This window comes from Vicia villosa, linkage group LG1 (genome assembly GCF_029867415.1).
Source record: "Vicia villosa cultivar HV-30 ecotype Madison, WI linkage group LG1, Vvil1.0, whole genome shotgun sequence".
Lineage (NCBI taxonomy): Eukaryota > Viridiplantae > Streptophyta > Magnoliopsida > Fabales > Fabaceae > Vicia > Vicia villosa.
The window spans coordinates 104,843,767-104,867,499 of record NC_081180.1 but is presented as its reverse complement, the minus strand read 5'-3'; the positions used below and the strand labels follow the sequence as shown (position 1 = coordinate 104,867,499).

Below are 23,733 nucleotides of genomic sequence, written 5' to 3'. Positions count from 1 at the left end.
TATATATACATTACTTATTCAATGTATTAAAAAAATAAAATTTATAAATAGGAATAGGGAGAGAGTATATAATTATGAATGTGATGTCACTCTTTAACACTAATTTTCTCACCCTTGATGTAACATTATATTCACGTCACTACTTCAACTAAGGATGATGCTAGTATTTTGGCGAAAAGCTTGTTAAAGTATCCCTCCCTAAGACTGTTCTGAAATGCTCCTACGAACATTTATTGATTTGGATGTGTATCCCGCCCTAAATCTATTCAAGATTTATTGTTGCTTCATTGAAGCATACAATATACTATCTCAATGACTCTAATGGGCCCCGTAGTATATTGAATAGACTGGTGGCGGCCAACTTCTGGTGCCTGATTGCAGTGAATTATTAGATTAGCTTCTTCTTCAGGTCTTGATAGTTGGTGACAAAGAGTCAGAGGAGGCCCATATAACATCTCAATGCCACATCCTTAACGGTGTCGGACAAGAGCTTGCACTTTATGGAGTAACATGCTATAATGATGGCCATCTGAGTGTTGATGGAGGGCACATGCTCATAGTGATTGTTGCGCTCATCAATCTTAGCTATAGTTGGAGAAAGTTTTCTAGGACGGATGCGTCACATATCTCATCTAAAAGAGGTTGGGGATCCAATACTTACCCTTCATCCACCGTATCAGTTTCTTACTAGCGCCATTGAATATGAAGAACCTTGCCCTTCAAGGTTTGGTTTTGGAGTCGAAGGTCATCCATATCATTGTGCATCTCCCTTATGACACTTCCCTCGCCGTTAGATTCCTCGTTTGCTAGAGTATTTGTCTTCTTGTTCACTGTGATATGGGATAAATGCAAAGACAATATTCCAATTGAATGTTGTTAGGATGACCCAAGTCAGTTTTACCAAAGCGTCACAATGGATGTCAATTATACTTGCTAAAAGTACAACTGTGTGACAACTTCTAATGAATAAGGGTTGTTAGATGCCTTAGGATGGTTATCGTGTTGAGATCTTGCTAACATGTGGTGGGAAGCTACCATATTTGTGTACTTATCTATTATTGTTAGGTTGTTTGAGTATCATGATACCAATGCATTTATAACCCATTAGTTTGAAACCGAGTCTTCCTATAATTTAGCAACATTCCATAAATGGATGTTTTATTCCCTGAAATCTAGCAGGTAAGGCTAAGTCCCACATTCCCTAGCGTAACTTTTGTTGGTCTAATATATATTTCACGCACGACCACACACTATGAGCGGAGACGTTGAGAATTATGGTGATATATCAGAACAAGGTGAACTCGATCGATCCGAGAGAGGGGCACTCAAACTAATGAATAGGAAACTTGAAAAGACTAAACATGTTCCTTTCGCTCGCCCTCTAAATCTCTTTTGTTTATTCCACTACAAATTATTAAATTAAATAAAATATATAAACAAATCTGACAATTTTATAAGACGAATAGAATAAACTTTTTTATATTAAATCCAATTTATTTTATAAAATCCATTTATTTATTAAATATGATGTGTCAATTTTATCTAGATACTCTCCTAAATTCTATTTATAAAAAGAAAATATTTAAATTTATTACATAGGTCATGTATATGGCCAATATATTATTCATATACATTATTTATTCAATGCATTAAAAAATTAAATTTTTTATAAATGAGACTAGGGAGGAAGTATATAAAATTAAACTTTTAAAAAAAATGAATTAAATTCATGCATAAATACCCTCTCATTCTCTTTAATTTTGACCAACACCAAGCAGCTGACATAGATGGATAGTGTGAGTGGTTTCAGAAACCATCTAGCCACACCATCCATTTCAATTCATATCACTTGTCTTTCTCCAAATCATGATTGGGGGGACACATCCAATCAAATAGTTATTCAAATGTCATCACTTTTTGATACCCCAAAGAAGATTATAAATAAGATCTGTAAGGCAATTACTAGCTTCAAAACAAAGCAACAAAAGGAGCTATTACCTAACTCAAAGAATATCATCAAGAAAACCTACAAGGTAATGCATAGCAAGCTTAAGAAAATGAAGAAGCAAGAGGATGATAAATGCTTGTGGAAGAAGACCATATTAATGGGAGAGAAGTGTCAACCATTGGAATTTTCAGGTGTAATTTTTTATGATAGTGAAGGGAATCAACTTTCTGAGCCACCAAAGATATCAAAGAATAGTCCTTTAATCAACTAAAATTGTAAGGTCGAGAATAATACCATCTTCCATACTCTAAATAATCTTATGTTCTAAATTTCACGGGAGATTCAGTAATAAAAAGTATAGTACATTTTTTAAAGTGTTTGACTATTCTATTTTTATTGTTTTTTCTATTAGAACGTTTTACGAAATATTCATAGCATCTATCACAGATAATTTTTAGAGATGTATGTGTATCTGCAAGGTCCACCGAAGAGTGAGGTGTCATAGCAATCTATTTTCAACTTCAAAAAAAGTTCAAAAAATAATTTTTATATATATATATATATATATATATATATATATATATATATATATATATATATATATATATATATATATATATATATATATATATATATATATATATATATATATATATATATATATATATAGTCAAGTTTCCATAAAAACTAATCCTGTAATATTAATTAAATAAATTTCTTTTGACTAAAATTTTGAATCAGATAGATCTAAATTCAATATTTTCATTAAAAAATTATATTAAATTATTTAATTGTAAAACATTGAATTTAGATCTATCATTAAAATATAAGTTTGTAATATATGGAAAAATAAAATAAAAATAAAAAAAATTATTTCATCACGATTATTTGTGATGTACAAAATATTATACTTCATACACTCACAAAATTTCGAACCCATGACATTTCGCTTTATATACAACAATTGTTTACTATAAATGTTGTGATATATAGCGTGCTACCTAGTTTATCACAACGATCACACGTCACTGGTGGATAACATCATACATACACCCCCTAACCTCACAATGGTTGGCATGACGTGGTTATATCCCTTTTCCAACCGTTGCATGATAGGTGTTTTCCATAGTAATGAAGGTCTGTGTTCGTAGAAGGAGACTAACCGCTTTCGTCCACCACTGGGAATGAAGATTAGCGTCATACCCCAATTTTGTTCGGCCTGTTTCTAAGTTCATTTGATACATGTCTATTTGCTAAAAAAAATTCATTTTTTAGCCATGTACATTTTTATCATCAAATAAAATCATCATAATCATACACATGTGCATTATAGTTCATTTCATTCAAAGATCAAAAGTCAACCAAAAAGTCAACATTTCATGTAATGTGAAATTTGACTAAAAATTCATGCCTTGTTGATCGTTGTTGAAAAATAATTTAAATCATCACACTATCTATTAGGAATATTCATTAATCATATCATTCATCATAATAAAAAGTAAAAGAAAAGTTAATAATTTACATGTTGAAAAAAATTGACTAAAATTACATTATTTCATTATGCATTTTGAAAAATAAATTCATGATCATTTGATTTATCATCATTATATCCATTTGAATTTTATTAATCATTTTTATACATCATAAAACAAAAACCAAGTTTCTAGAAAGCCTAAAACATCTTTCATTTATTACATCATTATTTTATGAATTTATTGCATCATTATTCACTATTTAATTAAATAAGCTTCTAGAATGCACTCACACCTTCCTCACCTCATTTTTCTTAATTCCTAAATTATCCTTGAGCTTATAAATAAACTCATTCTCAATCACAAATTCACCAAAATCACTAAAAAAATAAGCTAAAACAACAAATTATGAGGAAAATGGTTTTCTCCCTTTGACAAACCCTTAGTTAGTTATTATGGGGGCACATAATTCCCATTGGATGGACTGTGAACACATGTTTAAAGGGCCTTACTTCGATAGGTAACTCGTTAGCCTAATTAAGACAACTTTACGCCTCATTCTGAGTGGACTACATGGTCCACTAGGGCAGCTTTGATCTTTACACGATAGATCTCCCCTTGGAAAAGCTTCTTGCCCATCTTAATTACCATAAGTTGTCCCTTCATAAGGTCTAGTAAATTAATAACACTACACAGTCCCTCAAGCACGGGGAATTTGGAAAAGGCGAGGTGATTTAATCCAAGAAAAGGTTAATTTATTACTGAATAAGCTTCAAAGTTGACTCCCTCAAACGAGACTTAGAGTTGAGTTCTTTAGGAAATAATTTAAGTTGAGTTCCTCTAGAGAAACTTTAAGTTTATTCTCTCTGGCGAGATATGATGTTGAGTCCCTCACGCGAGACTTTAAATTGAGTCCCTCAAGAAAGACTTTAAGTTAAGTCCATCAGGCGATACTTTAAGTTGAGTCCCTCTGGAAAGACATTAAGTTGAGTCCCTCTACAAATACTTTAAGTTAAATCCTTCATGCGAGACTTTAAGTTGAATCCCTCTGACAAAAATTTAAATTGAGTTTGTTTGATGAGACTCTTATTACATTAGGTGAGTGATTTAGATAATCCTGGTTGATGAAAATCTTAGTCAAGTCCCAAAGGCGAGTCATTTAGATCATCCTGTCTGATGAGACTTTTAGTCTCTCGAGCGAGGTTTTTTATTAGCTTGTATGATGAGACTCTTAGTCAAGTCCCTCAATAAAGGCATTTACATGAGCCTGTCACATGAGAGTCTTAGTCCATCAGGCATAATGGTTAGATGAGCCTGTCTGATGAGACTATTAGTCAACAACTCTCTTAGGTGAGGCATTTAGATAAGCATGTCTCAAGAGAACCTCAGTCCCTCGAGCGAGGATTTAGATTAGCCTGTTTGATGAGAATCTTAGTCCCTCAGATAAAGTGTTTAGATGAGGTGATCCCCCATACACTATAGTCCATTGATACCGCCCATAAAGGTGGGAATGGTCTTTTGATAAATCCAGCACAATTGCAATGCCTTAAGAGGTGACAAAGATCTTCTTGTGGAAGTGGAACATATGATTACCTTTTAAAGCGGCTAGGACCTTCCTATGGAACTCCTACAATATAATGACTGTGTAGGGAGGCAAATGATCTTCTAATGGAAGTACAACAATATAATGACTCAGTAGGGCGACAAGGATCTTCTAGTGGGAGTCTAACAATATAGTGACCCCATATGGCGATAAGATCTTCTAGTGGAATTCTGACAATAAAATAACCTCGTAGGGATGCAATGATCTTTCAGTGGAAGTCCAACAATAAAATGAGCCTGCAGGGCAGCGACGATCTTCCAATGGGAATCTAGCAATAAAATAACCTAGTAGGGCGACAAGGATCTTCTAGTGGAAGTCCGACAATATAATGACCCCGTATGGCAGTAATGATCTTCAAGTGGAAGTCCAAAAATATAATGATCTCGTAAGACGGCAAGGATCTTTCAGTGAAAGTCCAACATCTTCAATGTCAAAAGGGTTTCTTATCCCTTCAAGGTGCATCTGACATAATTATATGAATTAAAAAGAGAGGTGGTGTCTCCTAAAAAAAACCTTTGCCAATGCATGAAAATGTGATGCCCCACTATTCATTCTTGCAATTTAACTAGTTCTTAAAGAAATTACAAATAGCAGAGACACTTGCTCGCCTTATCCAACAACAAAAATAATTAATTAAGACATAAACTTGTATATATTCATTCTCCTGGTCAACGATCTCACTTGATAAATCTATGCTTTCAAGATTAGTTTTTCCAACTCGTATGTTGATTCTCATGTTCTAGTTTGACATATTTCACCTCTTTGTGAGCGACTTGTTATCTTTATGCCTTCACACACTACTACAAATAATACATTTTACCTTAATTTATGTCAAAAACTAAGGGTATAATTTTGGCGTGATTATTGAGGATATTGATCAGCATTCTTAAACAGATCTTTGTCGTCCATTTTATGAGTATCAACTCTCAAGACAATTGCATTAGTGATCCGCGTGAAACATAACAAACATCCATTATAAAAGCATTATGAATATCAATAATTGTTAATGAAACATATAACATGAAAACCTTGAAGCGTAAAAAACTTGGTAAAGTTCTCTACGATGGATTGCAAGAGCAGAAAATAAATTGGGTTTAAGATTTGTGTTCTTCAATAATCATTTTTTTTACAGTATTCTTCAATAATCATATATTTATTTTGTTTAACTAACCATTTTCTTGTTTTACATCAAAAACAAATAAATATAAAAGAGATCTGAAATATATTACAGACATTTTATCTTTCTCGACATTTCAATACAACGAAGATCTGACATCTGGTCTTCACTAACAGTAATGACGATGAATCAAATTCAAATTTTTTATATATATTTATAATTCTACATTGGTCTACATTGTCTCTCTACTTAATAAACCTTCCATCTGATCTACATTATCTACTAGATTAATTTTTCAAACCCTTTTGTCGTGTAACTCTTCGTGACATGATAAATAACGGTATAAAATTTAGTTATAAATCTGATCTATGATACTTAATGGTAACGTAATAAACAAATATCATGCATACTATAATTCATAAGCATAACCCTTGCTAGTTGCGATATAAATCATGCTCACTTTGGTGTTTCCATTAAATGCACCTTACCCAACATGTAAGATAATAGTATCAATTATAAATTTTGTTTCTCATACTTAACATACTACCATTAATTGGTTGTACCCCATCTATGTCTATGATTACATAAATACAAAAGAAACTAGTGTTTGAGAAGGAAGAGTTGTACATGACAATTTGCATTTAACACGGGCATTAAATTATATTTACTATTTTACTCATTTTTCTCATATAGCTTTAGATAGTTTATCACTGTAATCCCCAAATTATTTGTTTAAATAATTTAAATGGGTTCATCAAATATCCAAGATACATGAATTTTATAGATATGCTATAGATTAGTCTCTCGTGGTAAACTACGCATCGAAATTAAAATGTAAGAATAAACATAGAAGGAAATATATACCAAATTCTCAAACAAAGAATAAATACAAAGCATATCTCTACAAATAGAAAATTGTCTTCATTATTTGGTTTCAGAAATAATCTCTTTATCAATCGGTCATTATTAGAAATCAATTTGTGAAAAATAGTAAAATTATATGTTGGAAAACATGTCTTCGTTGCTTCATCAGACATATAGCAGCCATGAACATCGCAGATATGTTTTGTCAATAAGTAAATCACGAAGGTGGAGATCAAATATAAGATCCTACGTGTGTGGTGGTAACTTGTTAAGAAAAAAGTATAGATGTGCTGAAACCCTATTTTGGTGGGCGTTGTCAATTGCTTTAATGTTTCTAGATGCTAGGGTAAGCTCATAGAGGAGGAGATCTATTTTGTAGGTATTTTTTATGGGGTTAGAGAAAGCTCATGAGTGTGAGAAGCTATGTTACAGGGGGTTTAGAGGGCCTAACTTTGAGGGGCTACTCATTAGCTCAGTTAAGGTGACATTACACCTCATTCCGAGGGATCTACATGGCTTACTAGGGTGTCCTTAGTCTTTGTAGGATGGTTCATCCCATCGGTATGGTATTTCTCGTCCATCTTACTTCCACAAGTTGTCCTTTCTTAAAGGCTAATAAATTTATAACACTACACATACTAATCCATGCATGACTGTTTCAAGATTTGTAGTTCAGTTCTTATGAAAAATAAGCTTTCTTTAGGAATTGGTTTTATAAAAATGTCGCGGGTTGATTAGATGAGGTCACAAAATCAAGTACACATTCCCCTTTAACAACATGATCGTTAATAAAATGGTGTTGAACCTTAATGTGTTTAGCCTAAGAATTAAGTATCGAGTTTTTTGTGAGGTTTATGGCGCTAGTGTTGTCACATCTTATCAAGATAGCTCCCAGATTAACAACGTACTCATTGAGTTACTGTTTCATCCAAATGATTTTCAAGCAACAATTACCCGTAGCCACATATTATTCGTCATTTGCGAATATCATAACACTTTCTTGTTTCTTCCTATGCTAGTAGACAAGCGAGTTCCTTAATAAGTGACACGAACCGCTGATACTTTATCTATCCAATTTGCACCCAAGAAAATCGAAATTGGTGTACATAACGAAGTTACAATCCCCTCCATTTAGGGTACCATTAACCCTACTTGTTGTGTGCCAATGAGGTATCTCACGATGCGTTTGACCCATACTAAGATGTGATTCTTTTAGGATGCTTGAAAACAAGCACAATGCACACAACAAACATGATATTAGGACAAGATGTAGTGAGATAAAGGAGGGTGTCGATCATACCTCGTTATTTACTTTCCTCAAATGATTAATATCATCCTTGTCCATATGGCATGAGGTTGCTATTGGAGTTTCTATTATTTTGCACTTCTTCATGTCAAATATCATTAGTAGCTCTTTGCAATGCTTAGCTTGATTAATGAAGGTGCATTCCTCAGCTTGATGAATTTTAAACCCTAGGAAGTATCAAAGATTCCTCATCATTGACATTTTGAATTCGTTCTGTAACATTCAGAAAAATATTTTCCCAAAGATTATTTAGTAGCACCGAAGACGATACCGTATACATAAATTTGAAGCAGTAAAATGTCATGCTCATTTTTTTGATAAAAAGAGTTTTATCAACTTGTCTTCTTGGAACATTTTTTCAAGCAAGATCTTGTTAGACGACCGTACCAGGCTCTAGAAGCTTGTTTCAGACTGTATAAAACTTTCTTAAGTTTGAAAACATGATTAGGAAAAGTTGAGTTAATAAAACCTAGAGTTTAAAAAATAAATACCTCCTTCTAAATGTACCCATTTAATAAAATTCTCTTAACATCCATTTGAAAAAATTTATAATCCGTAATGGAACAAAAAACTAATAACACCCTTATGGCCTCTATATGGGAATAGGTTTCATAGAAATTTATGCATTTCTGTTGATTGTATCCCTTTGCAATAACTCTAACTCTGTTTTTTAAAACATCTCCATCTTCGTCGAGCTTGTTGCAAAAGACTCAACGAGTACCAATCACTTGATTAGCTAAAGCTTTAGGAACGAGTTCCTAAATGTAGTTTCATTGAAAGTTATTTAGCTATTCTCCTATGCTATAGCCAATATTCATCCTCGTTATTTATAAGACATGTATCACTTGAAGGAATTTTATTTAAATTCACTGTGTAGATATTTCCACTTCTTAATCTTGTAAATATATTTTCATTTGATTTATATTTTACAACCCTGCATCCATTAGAATAAAAGGCTACACTATTACCTTTGTCATAATTGACTTATACCGAAATAACCTCCTTGATTGTTGGACTAGGGAACTTACTGACTGTACCAAAACTTAAATTTTCCCTTATTATATCAACATATGAGTGAGGAAGGAGAATATTTTTTATCAGCAATCATATGCTTTGAACAACCACTATCAAGGTTCTATTTTGCGTTTGAAACTATAAAGCATCCTTGCAATAAAAAATCAAGTTATAACTTTAGGTACCTATACCATTTTTTGTCCTCTATTGTTATTTTCATAAATATTCTCATAATTAGATTTTATATCAGAGACACAAGTATCTGATGAGGTAGATATATTTTTCATTTTGCACTTAATGTTTTTTTATAAAAGTATGAAGGAGTACGTCCTTGTTTGCATTCATGAATTTTTTAATGAAACATAACATAGCGATATGAACTTCTTTATTACAATAATTGGATTTTAAGATTTTACAATGAGAGGTACATTTAGCACAACAAATATTGCTAGAGTTCTTACTATTGTTGGGTTCATATCCAAGACTTGTTCTATTGCAGGAAGCTTTTTGGTTTTCCAACAAAATATTCAATTTATCTCTTCCTATAGTGAACTTGCCAAGTGTTTTATAAAGATTGTAAATTTCATCTTTCAAAATGACAGATTCATCACATTTGACAAGTTCATTTACTTCTTTGTTAGAAGAAGAAGAGTTCTAGAGTAAATAATTTTGTATCTCTTAAAGATTTTCTACTTCTTTAACAAGGTTTTTTTTAGATTCAATTCAAGAAATAGTTTCCTTGGTGATAGAGAAATGTTTTTGTAATTTACTTGTTTCTTTTGTTAGCTTCTTATAAATGGGGAAATGATCTTAATAAGAAAAATAAGAGGTTACCTCATCATCATGATTTTTCATGAGACAAATGTTGGCCTTTTCATTATTTGAGGATTCCACGTCATTGTCCTTTCATATGATGTAAACTTTATGGCCCTTTTCTAAGGTTTCTTAGATTTCTTATGATTTTGATTTACCTTTTTCCCTATAGGGAAATTTGGTTTGATATGCCATTCATTTCAAAAATGATAGAATGTAGGAATGAATGAAATCTCTTATTCACTTTTTTCTAGCTTTTCTTGTTGTTGTTTCTTATGCTGAAAGAAGTTTCTGAAGTTTCCCATCATGGGTAATGTCTCAATTGAAATCAGAATCTTCAACTTTAAGAGCTAGACTTTTGCTTTTATGCTCTCCTTTTCTTCCATGGTAAGCCTTTTTAGCTCCGTCTCATGTTCCTGTAATTTTCCAAAGAGAGAGAGAGAGAGAGAGAGAGAGAGAGAGAGAGAGAGAGAGAGAGAGAGAGAGAGAGAGAGAGAGAGAGAGAGAGAGAGAGTGTGTGTGTGTGTGTGTCAGTGTGTGTGTGGTTGTTAAATATCTAGATTCACTAATCACAATGACTTTAGGTTTCCAACTACGATTTAATTACTACAACACACTCAAACTAGAGTGTATGAACAAATAGACCTTCCTTCACAACCTTTCAAAGACCACAATCCATCCCTTCATTATGAACTTCATTTTTTCTTTCCAAAAATTATACCCTTATCCATTAAAGATTGGGGTTTTATTTAGTGAATAGCTTGAAATAATTTTTCTCATAGGACAATTTGTAGTTAATAGGAGTTAGGCTCTAATGCCCCTTGTTAGACAAGTGACTCCAAACAAAAGACGGGGTGAGTTGTGGTATTTAAAATTCGTGATGAATTTAAGTACTTTCTTACTTAAAATACAATTTGTGTTAGTATTTACAAAATTAGAGTGAAAAACAGTTGAAAGAATTAAAGAAATGAAGTAAATGATAGAATTTAAAGATATAAGGTTAGAGAGATTAAAATAGTGGCACGATTCCAGTACAACACTTTTCTCACAAGTAATTTTCACTCACAAGGAACTAAAGCCACTGTGGTGAAGAAAATATTTAAAGTGGGAGGAATAGATTAATAAAATGTTAAAAAATAGGAAAAGTCCAGCTTCAACAATCAGTTTCACTGCCATCATCAAAATACCAAGAAGGTCACCAACATCAGGTTCATTAGCTTCATACAAGCAATCACATATATCCACATTTAACAGTAGAATCTCAAGAGAAATTTCTTGGGGACAAGACTATGACGCATGGTCTAAGGAAGAATTAGTATACTTTCTGGTTACGCTGCTTAATCCTTGCTTCTATTCATTTCCTAAATTCAATAAACTTAAAATCAATTTTTTGTGAAAAGTTTTCAAAAATCCAATAACATAATTCACACCCTCTTGTGTTTGAAGTTATTTGTTCAATATTTATTAATAAAAGAATAGTGAGAAATAAATCATTTTTACTATAAGCAACACCCATGAGTTTATTTTCCCTTTTCACCCATTTAAAGTCTGAATTAGACTTTTGTATCTTTAGAAAAGTTGTAGAGTTTGATGTTAAATTTCCTTTATTTCCAAAGCCCAATAAATTTTAATCTCCTTAACTTTAAATATGATCAAAGTATTGCGCAATGGTCAAAATTCCTTAGAAGTGGAGTGCAATTTGTTAGCCTGATTCTTTGGCTTTCATGATATTTCCTTGCTTGTATCACTTTTCAATAATTTCATGCGTATGTGATATGACTTTAATTTATAACCTAAATTGTTAGATAAAAAATAGAACAAATACTACAATAATTTGTCTGATTAGTGGCCATATCTTTGTCATATTAGTCGCCATATCTTTGTCTATTTTTATCATCTAGATTTATCTGTCTCGTACTTATGCATAGCATTGCAGCGGACGGGGAAAATTTTACCTTCTCAATACCCAAACCTGAATTCCTGATAAAACCTTGTTCCCCACTTTGATTTGTCGGTGATGAAGAATAGAACCCCAAAATCGTCTTAAATGGGTTCAGGATATCCTCACGTTGCTTTCATCCCTACAGTGTAATCAATTTTTTTCTTATATAATAGATTTTTTTTCCCAACACCAAATTACACTACAAATAAAAAAGTAAAACAATTATGAAATATTTTCAATAATAAGTAAAAACTAAAATATCAAAGTATTAACTATACAATTGATATTGCAAGTTATCAAAACTAAACAATGAAGTACAAACTAATAGAAATGAACAGGTTCGGATAGTGCATTAGCGTCTCCATTATCCAATTCGTTCATATATTTTATAATTGGAAAGAGTTTAAACTAAACACAAATCAAATATTTTTTTGATAAACTCGAAGCGAGATTGGATGATTATCTGTGGGTACGAATTATGTTGTCATGTTTATTTTTATTGGTGAAATTTGTTGATTAAAGATGCTATTTTTTTCATAAGAATTAACAACTATTTTTCAATTTAGTTTTATTATATTTTTTGAAAATTGAAATGCACATATTTAATTATAATAAATTTTTTTAGAAAAGTAATATATTAATGATAATTTAAAGGTAGTTTTTCATAAAAATATACTCTTTTCGTCTCAGGTGTCCTCTTTGAGATTTTCACACTTTTTAAGAAAATGATTAATTATGTTGATTTCAATGATAAAATGAGTCTCATTTACTAAAATAACCTTATTAATAATAAATAGTGGATTACTTAAATAAATTAAAATACAATAAATAAGGGTAAGTTAGTAGAAAAAAATAATAAATATCACATTGGTATTCTAAATGGACAAATAATTTGAGACAAATAAAAATAAGAAATATGACACCTACTGTGAGACGGAGGGAGTAACTTTTTGGTGTATTGGAATTGTAGTCAACGTCTACTCAAATAAATATTTGAACTTGTGATTTCAATTAATGGCTGAAATTTAATTTTTTTTAAAAAGGTGAACAAGTAGTCTAATGGTTGAAATTCATCCTTTTTAAAGGTGAACAAGTGGAATGTTGCGGATTCGTAGTTGTATCTCTATAATTGATGTCTCTGTATAACTACCAACTAAATTGACATAATTGACTTAACCAACGTGATTTCACTTAAGTTAAATCACCAATATCCGTATGATTTGTATAATAGTATATATTACCTCTGTTTTTTTATTATAAGTCATTTTTTACTTTTCACACATATTATGAAAAAGGGTTAAGTATGTTTTTGGTCTCTATAAATATTTCAAATTTCATTTTTAGTCTCTATTAAAAAATGATATATTTTAGTCTCTATAAAAATTTTATGCATGCAGTTTTAGTCCGTGCTATTTTTTAAAATTTTTAAAACTATTTAATTACCCATAAATTTTTAAATTTTTGAATAATTATTTTCATACGTGTTTAGAATACTATAAAATATTTCTTTACCAAATTATAGATTTTTTTTAAAATGAGAAGAATTAAATATGAATTTTTTTAAATTTCAAAAGATAACGAGAATAGTAATGCAAATATTTACTTATGAATCAAATTTTGAGTTTTTTTTCCGAGGAGCTTTTTATAACGCTTTAAACATGTATGTAAAATAATCAATCAAAAATACAAATCAGTTTAACATTAGAGATTAAAACTAAGTGTATAATAATTTTGTGGGGACCAAAACATGTAATTTTTTTAATAGGGATCAAAAATAAAATTTGATAATTTTATAGGGATCAAAAACATATTTAACCCTAAGAAATATAATGATGGTTGTATGAAAATAAGAAATTATGAAGATTCTTACAAAGTTGTCCTTCATTAATGACGTGTGGAAGATAAATTTAAATAATTGAAAAGAGAGAAAATAATAAATATTTAAGTATATAATAGAAAAACTATCATTAATTATTCAATGAAATTGTAAAACGACATATATTGTGGTACAAAATTTTTTTCTAAAAAGACTTATAACAAAAAAATAGAGGGAGTTTTAAATTTAAAGGTTTAAGTTGACTTTATTATATAATGTTTTAATTAATGTATACAATAAGTAAAAAAATTATTTTTAATTGTTTTTATTTCCAATGCAATTAATACAAATATTTTCAAACAAGTACGACATTCTTAAACTCTTAACGAGTACGTATTCTGGAAGCACTCGTTAGCATTTTCTAAAAAAATTAATTGAATTGATTCTGATGACCAAATTAATATCATTTATTAAAAACTATTTTATAAATTGTAATTAGTATAATGCTAAATTGAATAAAATTTAATAAATAAATATAAAGTTTAACTATATGAATCATTATGCTAGAATAATTTTATACAATCACTCAATAGAAAATCATCATTCAGTTATGTTATACCATTAATTTCATAATATTCGTGTGATTTGACTGAATATACAATGGTCATTGGATGACAATGTAAAGTATTTTAAATTGACATCTCTTATTTTTAGGATACCAATTGAACTCATCTCTAGTAGACCTCCAAAAATTATCCACAACAGCTAAATTAAAATTCCACAAAATAGGTATGTATATGAGTTCAGAAAATTATCAATTAAGATAAATAGATATGAGTGCAAGTATGTGTATATATATATATATATATATATATATATATATATATATATATATATATATATATATATATATATATATATATATATATATATATATATATATATATATATATATATATATATATATATATATATATATATATATATATATATATATATATATATATATATATATATCAATTTTGTTAATTTTATCACAATTAAACTTATATGTGTTTTAATATAAGAGTTTATTGAATTTTTAACTCAATAATAATATTTTTTAATATTATTAAAATTTAAAATGACTTACGAAAAATTGTAATTGATTAATAATTTTGTTAAAAATATGGGTAACCATATATAACTATAAGTACTTAAGTACCAACAAATAAGGCTACAAACTCTTGTGTCCTCGTGAGCATGAGCTCGATTACGATTTTTATTTAAACTGCGAATATGAGAATGAAAAATAAGGAGACTAGTTTCGTAAATCAGGTTTATATATATATATATATATATATATATATATATATATATATATATATATATACCGGATTCAAGAAATTAGTCTTCTTATTTTAAATTTAAAAAGTTTTGGCCCCCCTTTCACGTTTTTAAAAGAAAATCGATTAAATATTTGTTTTTTAGCTTTAATTTTTATTTATAAAATTTTATAATAGATTTATATATAATGATTTGTCATGTTTCTTAAGAAACTTAATGTTTAAAAAATGAAAATATTGTTATTTAAGTGAAAAAATATGAGAGATAGATCAAAAGTGTGTACATTTAAAATAGAAGAATAAATATCGTGAATCACATCAAATAGGAGAACCAAATTATATATATATATATATATATATATATATATATATATATATATATATATATATATATATATATATATATATATATATAATGTTTAAAGATGACTTTGAAATGAAAAAAACATTTATTTTATTATTTCTTTATTAAAAATTCAATTTATTTCCTAAAATAAATTTATAAAGTCTGATGTATCATCTTGATGGAACAATTTTTTAATTATGAATATGATTTCACTTTTTATAAAAAAAGTTGAATAAATTTTTGCATAAATACCCCCTTATTTCTCACTTTCATTTTACCAACCTCAAGCATCTCATTCACAAGTATGTGACATAGATGGATAGTTTGAGTCGTTTCAGAAATCATCTAGGCACCCCAACAATTTTCATCCACATTACTTGTCTTTTTCTTAAGTATGGTTGGACAAACCCATCGAATCATCATAACCAATCTTCATCAAATCAATTAGTTTTTCCAATTTCATCACTTATTTATAGCCCAAAAAAGATTATAAATAAGATCTGTAAGGCAACTGTTCCGTTTACTATTTGCTTCAAAACAAAGCAGCAAGAGGAATTATCAACAAACTCAAAGAATATCATCAAAAAAATCAACAAGGAAATCCATAGCCTCCTTAAGAAAATGAAAAAGCAAGAGGATGATAAATGCTTGTGGAAGAAGACCATATTAATGGGAGAGAAATGTCAACCATTGGAATTTCCAGGTGCAATCTTTTATGACAGTGAAGGGAATCAGTATTCAGAGCCACCAAGGACACCAAGGAAATGTCCTTCAATAAAATAAAGTTGTAAGGTCAAGAATAATACCATCTCCATGTGTGTTCTATACAATTTTATGTTAGAAATCTCATGAGAGTTTCAATAATAAAAAGTAAAGTGCAATTTATTAAGTACTTAACTATTTATTTTGTTCTATTTTATTTAATTTTATTGCAATGCTTCATTTTCAAAATATAATTCTTTTATGTGTTGGTCAAATTATAATACTTTGTGAAATATTTATAAGGTTTATTCCAACTTCAGAAATATATTTAAAAACTACTTGATAAAAAGATCATGTTTGCTTTAATTTCCAAGATTAAAATTTATCAAATCAATTTTTTTAATCAAAATCAAATCAGATTTAAAGTAAATATTTTCAAAAAATTATTAAATTAATTAATTTATAATTATTAGTAAATAAAACTCATTACATTAATTCAATAGATTTGACTCAAATGCATTTGAAAAGAAAAAAAAAAACACTTTATGATACTTGTTTTTTTTAAATAAAATATTTTACTTAATGAAATGCATTTGAAAAAGAAATACTTTATGATACATGTTTTTTTTTTATAATAATAAAACATTTTACTTAACTAAAATGCATTTGAAAAAATATATTTTATGATACATGTTTCTTTTTAATAAAAATAAAACATTGTAGTTAAGTGGGATGTTAATTTGTTTATGCTAGTTCAGATCTTCATGAAGATTGGCCTATTCGGGGCCTCAAATCTTCCTTCATCAAGCTTTGCTTCAAAATTTTCAAATTTCTCATGATTTAAAATAAAACATTTACAACCAAAAACTCGAAAATAAAAAAATGTTTGATTTTCTACCTTTAATTCATATGGTGTCTTTCCTATGATAAGGTCGAATGACCATAATGGTTAAGACGTGGCATGCAGTGTTAATTGCATCCGCCGAAAAGTACTTAGGTAAATCCATTTCATTTATTATTGTTCGTGTCAATTCTTCTAAAAACACAATTTTTACGCTTACAAAACCATTCAAAGAGTATTGATTTTCAAATCATAATAGTTTTGGACAAGCATAACATATCTAACCAAAATTTTAAAGGTTTCTTTCTTAGGGGATAGGAATAAAGTTCATGTAAATCTAGAATAATCATTTACAATGACAAACCCGTAACGATTACCGCCTAGAATCTTTTTCCATGAGGGGCCAAAAAAATCTTGATGGAGAAGTTCAAGAGATTTTGAAGTCGAAACAACATTTTTCGGTTTAAAATTCACTCTTGTTTCCTTTTCATTTAGCAAACATCACAGAGTTTATCTTTTGAAAATTTAATAGTAGGTAAACTAACTAATAGATTTTTGGAAACTATCATATTTATCAAGTCAAAGATTACATGCTTTAACGTGTGTGCCTGTTTACCCAGAAAAATGGTAAACAAGCGCTAGTTTCCTTTTTAAAGGTTACTTTTGCGGAATCAACTAGAATACTCCAGGACTAATTGCTTTATTTTGTTATATTATGTGTATCTGATTTGTATTAAAGGTAAATAGTGACTTTAACGTAAAAGTAAGCACTGAAATTAAAGGCTTTAAAGTAAATCAAAGCAATAAAAAGGCAGTAAATGTGCACTGAAAGATAAAATGTAATGTAAAATGATTGCATTTTATTAAACTGGTACGCATACGTACATTCCAAAGTTGCACTCGTTACTCATTGCGCAGAGATTTGAGTTTACTTGTGTTTATGTAGAAAATGCGGACCTCTAACTACTCCTATGAAACTTGCTTAAATAGAAAAATAAAATAACTACTACTAACGGTCGATTGGCTATCAGTCAACACGTGTCTTCGACATGCAAGATCTTCAATTGTGAGACTTCCACGCGTCCTGTGAGAACTGCCAGAAAAACTGCCTGGAACTGCCTCTTAACTTCTACTGCCTCTCGACCTCCACTTCAGTTTCTGCAGCCAAAAATCCTTAAGTCTTCGCATCCTTTTGGTCTGGTCGAACGCTAAAGCCTCTGATCATCTTTCTAGTCGAACAGCTTCGACTACTAAGCATTACTTAGTCGAACCACTTCGACCCAAATGGCAACGTAATTATTTAATTGAGGCCCAATTACCAATTTAGGGTCTTTTTACCAAATTGAGGCCCAATTACCAATTTTGAGCCCCAGTTGCCCATTTATTAGTAAGTCGAAAACCTAGGGTAACAAATTGCCATAACCATGAATCTTCATTTTTTATGACTAAACATTTAGTACCATACCTTGACACGTCATATAGGTCTAGCAAATAGATCTTGGAAACCTAGAACCCCTAAACACAAGACTCTTACTAGCGTTATTTTAAATTGTAAAACCTAAGGTATCAAAACAATTTGAATATCCTTTATCACACAACTGAACAACACTTATCAAGTTCTGTTTAAGCCTTTTAACTAACATAAATCCATCTAGGTGATTGTGGAGTGATTTTCCACACCATCTTAATTCACCTAGAATTTTACCTTTTTTATTGTCTTCGTACGTGACATGATCTTTATCATTTGAAAATGTAGAAACAACATTAGATAATAAAATGACATGTGCCAATTTTCTTTTTAAAATTTCATTTTCAAGTTTCAAAGTTGAACAAATTTTTCATTCCATTTTTACTACCTTTTCTTCTAAAGTATTTGAAACTCATAACTTCTCGCTTACAAGAGATGTGTTTGCTTACTTTAAGGATTCTAAGGCACTATCAAGAATAACAAATTCTCTTTCAAGTTTTGAATTTATTTTCCTTTGGAGAGAAATTTTTTTAAATGTTCCTAAAGCATCATCATTCATTTCTCAAATTTTTTTGGATAATTGATTATAAAACGGTTTAAAATCAAAATCAGAATCATATAACTCTTAGCCTTTTTCTTCCTTGGGCGTCATCAATCACATATGAGCCAATTCACTCACAACTGAACTTGAGCTTGAATCAAAATAATCTTAATTTTCTTCTTCCCTACTGATATAGGTTAACGATCTTTGGTGTGATTACCTTTCATCTTGTAGAACTCTTTCTTGTTATTGTTGCGCTTATCTAGGCTAGGACACATTCTATAATAGTGACAAGATTTTCCACATTCATAACAAGTCACGTGTTTGTCTTCTTTCCTTATTTATTCTCTTTTTGGTGGATGAGCATTTCTAAATTTAATCTAATTCTTATCTAAAAGCTTGAGATGGTGTTTCTTTACATAGCTATTCTAGAATTTACAAATAAACCCATGTCTTCTTCTTTAGAAGAATCTTTTTCTGAAGTATCATCTTACTTTTATTTTTTAACCTTGGAAGAGGAGGCTTTCAAAGAAATGTCTCGATTACCTTTTCTTACTTTCTCTTTATTTCGTTCATCGGCTTCACTTTAAGCAAGCCTTCTTAATTCAATTTCATGTTCAGTCAGTTTTTCAAAAAATGTTGTTACATCCATAATTTTCAAATGTGTTAGCACAATCTTGGTTAGATAAATATTTTACCAAATTAACTAGATTATTGAGTAAGTGTGTGAAACGTGTTTGCATTCATTTAACTATTTCAGTAGGTTTCATACAAAACAAATCATATTCTTGTGTTAACATAATGATTCTAATTTATTTAACATATTCCTTACCTTCATAAAGTACTTGAAGAATATTCCACATTAATTGGGCAGTCTTATGATGTGAAATAGAGTATTATACTTTCATGCTTAACAATGAGATAACTATGTTACTCACTTTTAGGTCATATGATTCCTTCATAGTTTCTTCATTTGACCAATATTTTATGGCTTTCACAATCGATATGACATTTACTTCACTTTTAGGGATTAAAGGTATGATGGTAATGGCTATTTAAAGCATTTTATCAACTAACGTTAAGTGAAAATTCATATCATCTTTCCAATACACATTATTTTCGCCTTTAAAACTGGAGCTCTATTATACGCAACTGTAGTGTTATATTTGTAAAATGAATTTCCTAGGGAGACTCCCTCGGAATTCCCTTGAAGAGGAAACAATAGAAGGTCGTTCAAAGGGAGGTATCGCCTTGTCCTGTAGTCTTCCCTCTCCCGTATGTGGAAACATAGGATAAGACATTTCTCGGGCAAAGAGAAAGTCAAGGTCATTAACTGACCCACGACTCCCTTGGAAATAAGGATTCAACATTCCATTATTGATTAAGTGGGTGGTGGCCTTTCTCGAGGAAACCCTAGGTCCTAGAGACCTCTATAAATACATCTCCTCTCAAGGAGAATAGACAAATCCTAAGTAATCCATAATCTCTACACCCTAAAGAGCATGCCACTTATTATAATCTTAATACACAACTACCGGTTATTACACCCTTGCTACCAAGCATCACTAGACATCACCAAAGCCTCTCATCTCACATGAAAAGGTCTCCTAAATCACCTCAAAACACCCCCGTATAAGGCTTCTCACAGGCGTGAGCAAGCCCTAATAATATAAACTGTTATAAACCTACTAATTCCTCTGAGTCTCTCTACCCTTGTAGGGGGAAAATGCACACCTGTACTTTTTAACCACTATAGTGAAACCTAAATTGGGCCACACTTCTACTCAAATTCTCTCATTATTGCCCTAAAGATGGTCGAATAAACAACAACTTACAACATAAACACCATCAACAAAGGGTTCGCTGGTGGAGGTAACTCTAGATCTTTGATAACACGATTTTATATCGTATATTTAGCTTGAAATTCATAGATATTTATAGCATTTTCCGTTTATTATATTGATTTATTATGATATTACGCGAGTTTTTGCTTTGTTTCAGGTTTTACACTCTTATTATGACTAATTGTGAAAAAGAGAAGAAATGGAGCTAAAACGACCCATATCTATGCCTAAAAGACGAAGAATAGGTGCTGAAGTAAAAAGGGAGTGCAAATAAGGCCCAAGTGTGCTGAAAGAGACCCAAAGACCCAATGAAGCAATCCAGCCCACGAAGGAAAGCAGCCCAATGCACACAAGTAAGAGGAGACGCACGTCTCCAATGTCCCTATGCCACATCAGCAAAAGGGAGACGCACGTCTCCATTTCCCTGAAGATTCTCCACTTGAGACGCACGTCTCAAGTCACGCACCCAGTCTCCCTGAAGAATCGGAGACGCACGTCTCCAAGCCAGTCTGCAGAATCTCCTCTTTTCATGCAAAGCAACTGCAAAGCTTCCCCTATAAATAGAAGCAGTCACTTCAGTCCAAAGTGTCCGATTTCCTGCTAACGAAGTGCTGCCGAAATTGTACCGCGAATCATAATTTTCATTCTGCTTTCATTCAAACACTTATTTTCTCACAACGATTTCTACACCGGAAATTGTTGTGAACTTTTTATAAATCTAGCCTTACGTTAGATTTATCATTTTATTTCCTTGTTTTATTTTCTGCCCGTTTAACTTCCAAAGAACGATCCAGCCAACTTGTGGTGGAGGTTCGATACTTGAAGATTTACTTGTCATTTATTTAATTCAGGTTTAATATTTACCGCCTTATTTATATTTTATTTGCATGATATATTGTATGCCTATTAACATGCCTATTATTATAAACCGAATCTATTTATGCATGCTTAACCATATTAATATGTCTGGCTAAATTACTAAGGTGTCGGTATGTAGAGTAAGTTAACCGAGGGATCCGAAATAAATTGGCTTAATTATGTTTTATTAAATATCACTTATTTTTGGTTTATATGTCTAATTTAATTAGTAAGTCTTAAAACCAACAGAGCGAAAGTTTGAGGGGTTAAGACGGTCAAAGGTTAATATCAATAGAGCGAAAGTTTGAGATCTTTAACCAGATAGTAGACATAGGACATTAGTTTTAAGGATGGAGAAAGCGTATTAAAACTAATTGGGACTTATTTATTTTCAAAAATTGTTTTTACACCCGAGCGGGATGGCGAAAGCGTACGTTAGGGATATTAGCATGTTCCGAGTCAATAGAGCGAAAGTTTGAGATTAGGAGATTTAAATAGATAACAACTTCATAAAATAGGCATTTTATTAATTACGTTGTTTCCAAAAAGCTCTTCTAAAATCTAATGGGATGGCGAAAGCGTACATTAGGATTAGGATAGTAATCTGAATCAACAGAGCAAAAGTTTGAGACGAGGATTTTTAATCAATTTAATTAGTAAAGATTTTTAGTTAAATTATGCAAAAGCCAATGGACCTTCGGATTACCTTAAGTTAAACGAAATACATACTGGTACCTGTCTTTTATTATATTCTTTATTTCTCACTATCACTTTCCCTTAGGAACAATCAAAATTTTAGTAGCCCTAGCTTTACATAGTAACCTTAGATAACGGTAGATCGATTCATAGTCCCTGTGGATTCGATATCTTTTAAAACTACACAACACGACTGTGCACTTGCAGTCATCAGATTTATAGACACGTAAAGTCGCGATCAAGTTTTTGGCGCCGTTGCCGGGGACTATTTAAGTCGATATCGTAACTCACTGTTACACCGTAGAGACTAGGACAATTCTTCCTTTTCTTTCTGAACGATTGTATGCCAAATACTCGTTCACAAGGAGGAGATTTAATACAACGAATTAACGAGATCGAACGTTTCATTAACGTCAAACGTCGAGCTCGCAATCTTCCCGAAGTAGCACCAATTCCTATTAATCAGGAATTGACTTTTACTGATCAAATCAATCAAATTATCCCGAAGTTAGAGATGGCTGCTATTCGTCCTCTTAGAGACTATGCCGCTCCTTCGCGCGCTGAACCGCATTCAAGTATCGCACCACCTGCGATTGAGGCAAACAATTTCGAACTGAAACCTTCGCTGGTCCAAGCTGTTCAACAGAATCAATTCTCTGGAAGCCCTGTAGACGACCCTAACCTCCATTTATCTGTGTTCGTGCAATACGCCGACACTGTCAAAGCTAACAACGTTAGTCCCGAAGCTATTCGATTACGTCTCTTTCCTTTCTCCTTAAGAGATAGAGCTAGAGCGTGGCTTCAATCCCTGCCTTCTAATTCCATAACTACATGGGACGAATTGAAGAGAGTATTCTTAGCGAGATACTTTCCGCCTAGCAAAACTGCTATGCTTAGAGGTCAAATCAACGGATTTACCCAGAAAGATAACGAATCACTCTTTGAAGCTTGGGAACGTTACAAGGACATGCTTAGAATATGCCCTCATCATGGACTCGAACCATGGCTGATCATCCATACTTTCTATGGTGGTCTCCTATATAACACTAAAATGACTATAGATGTCGCTGCTGGCGGAGCATTAATGGACAAACCCCATGATGAAGCATACAAACTCATAGAGAACATGGCACAAAACCATTACCAATGGGGTGGAGAACGAGCCGCTCTAGAGAAAACCCAAACCAAAGGAGGAATGTACGAAGTAAGTGGTATAG

At 31.1% G+C, this 23,733-nt stretch overlaps 1 non-coding gene across 1 annotated transcript; it reads right to left on the bottom strand.

Moving 5' to 3' along the window:
- Nucleotides 1-23,405: 23,405 nt before the first annotated feature.
- LOC131645317 (small nucleolar RNA R71) lies at nucleotides 23,406-23,512 on the bottom strand. The gene has a single exon (XR_009296946.1). It is a non-coding gene; the product is annotated as a small nucleolar RNA R71 (small nucleolar RNA).
- Between the last annotated feature and the right edge of the window lie 221 nt (nucleotides 23,513-23,733).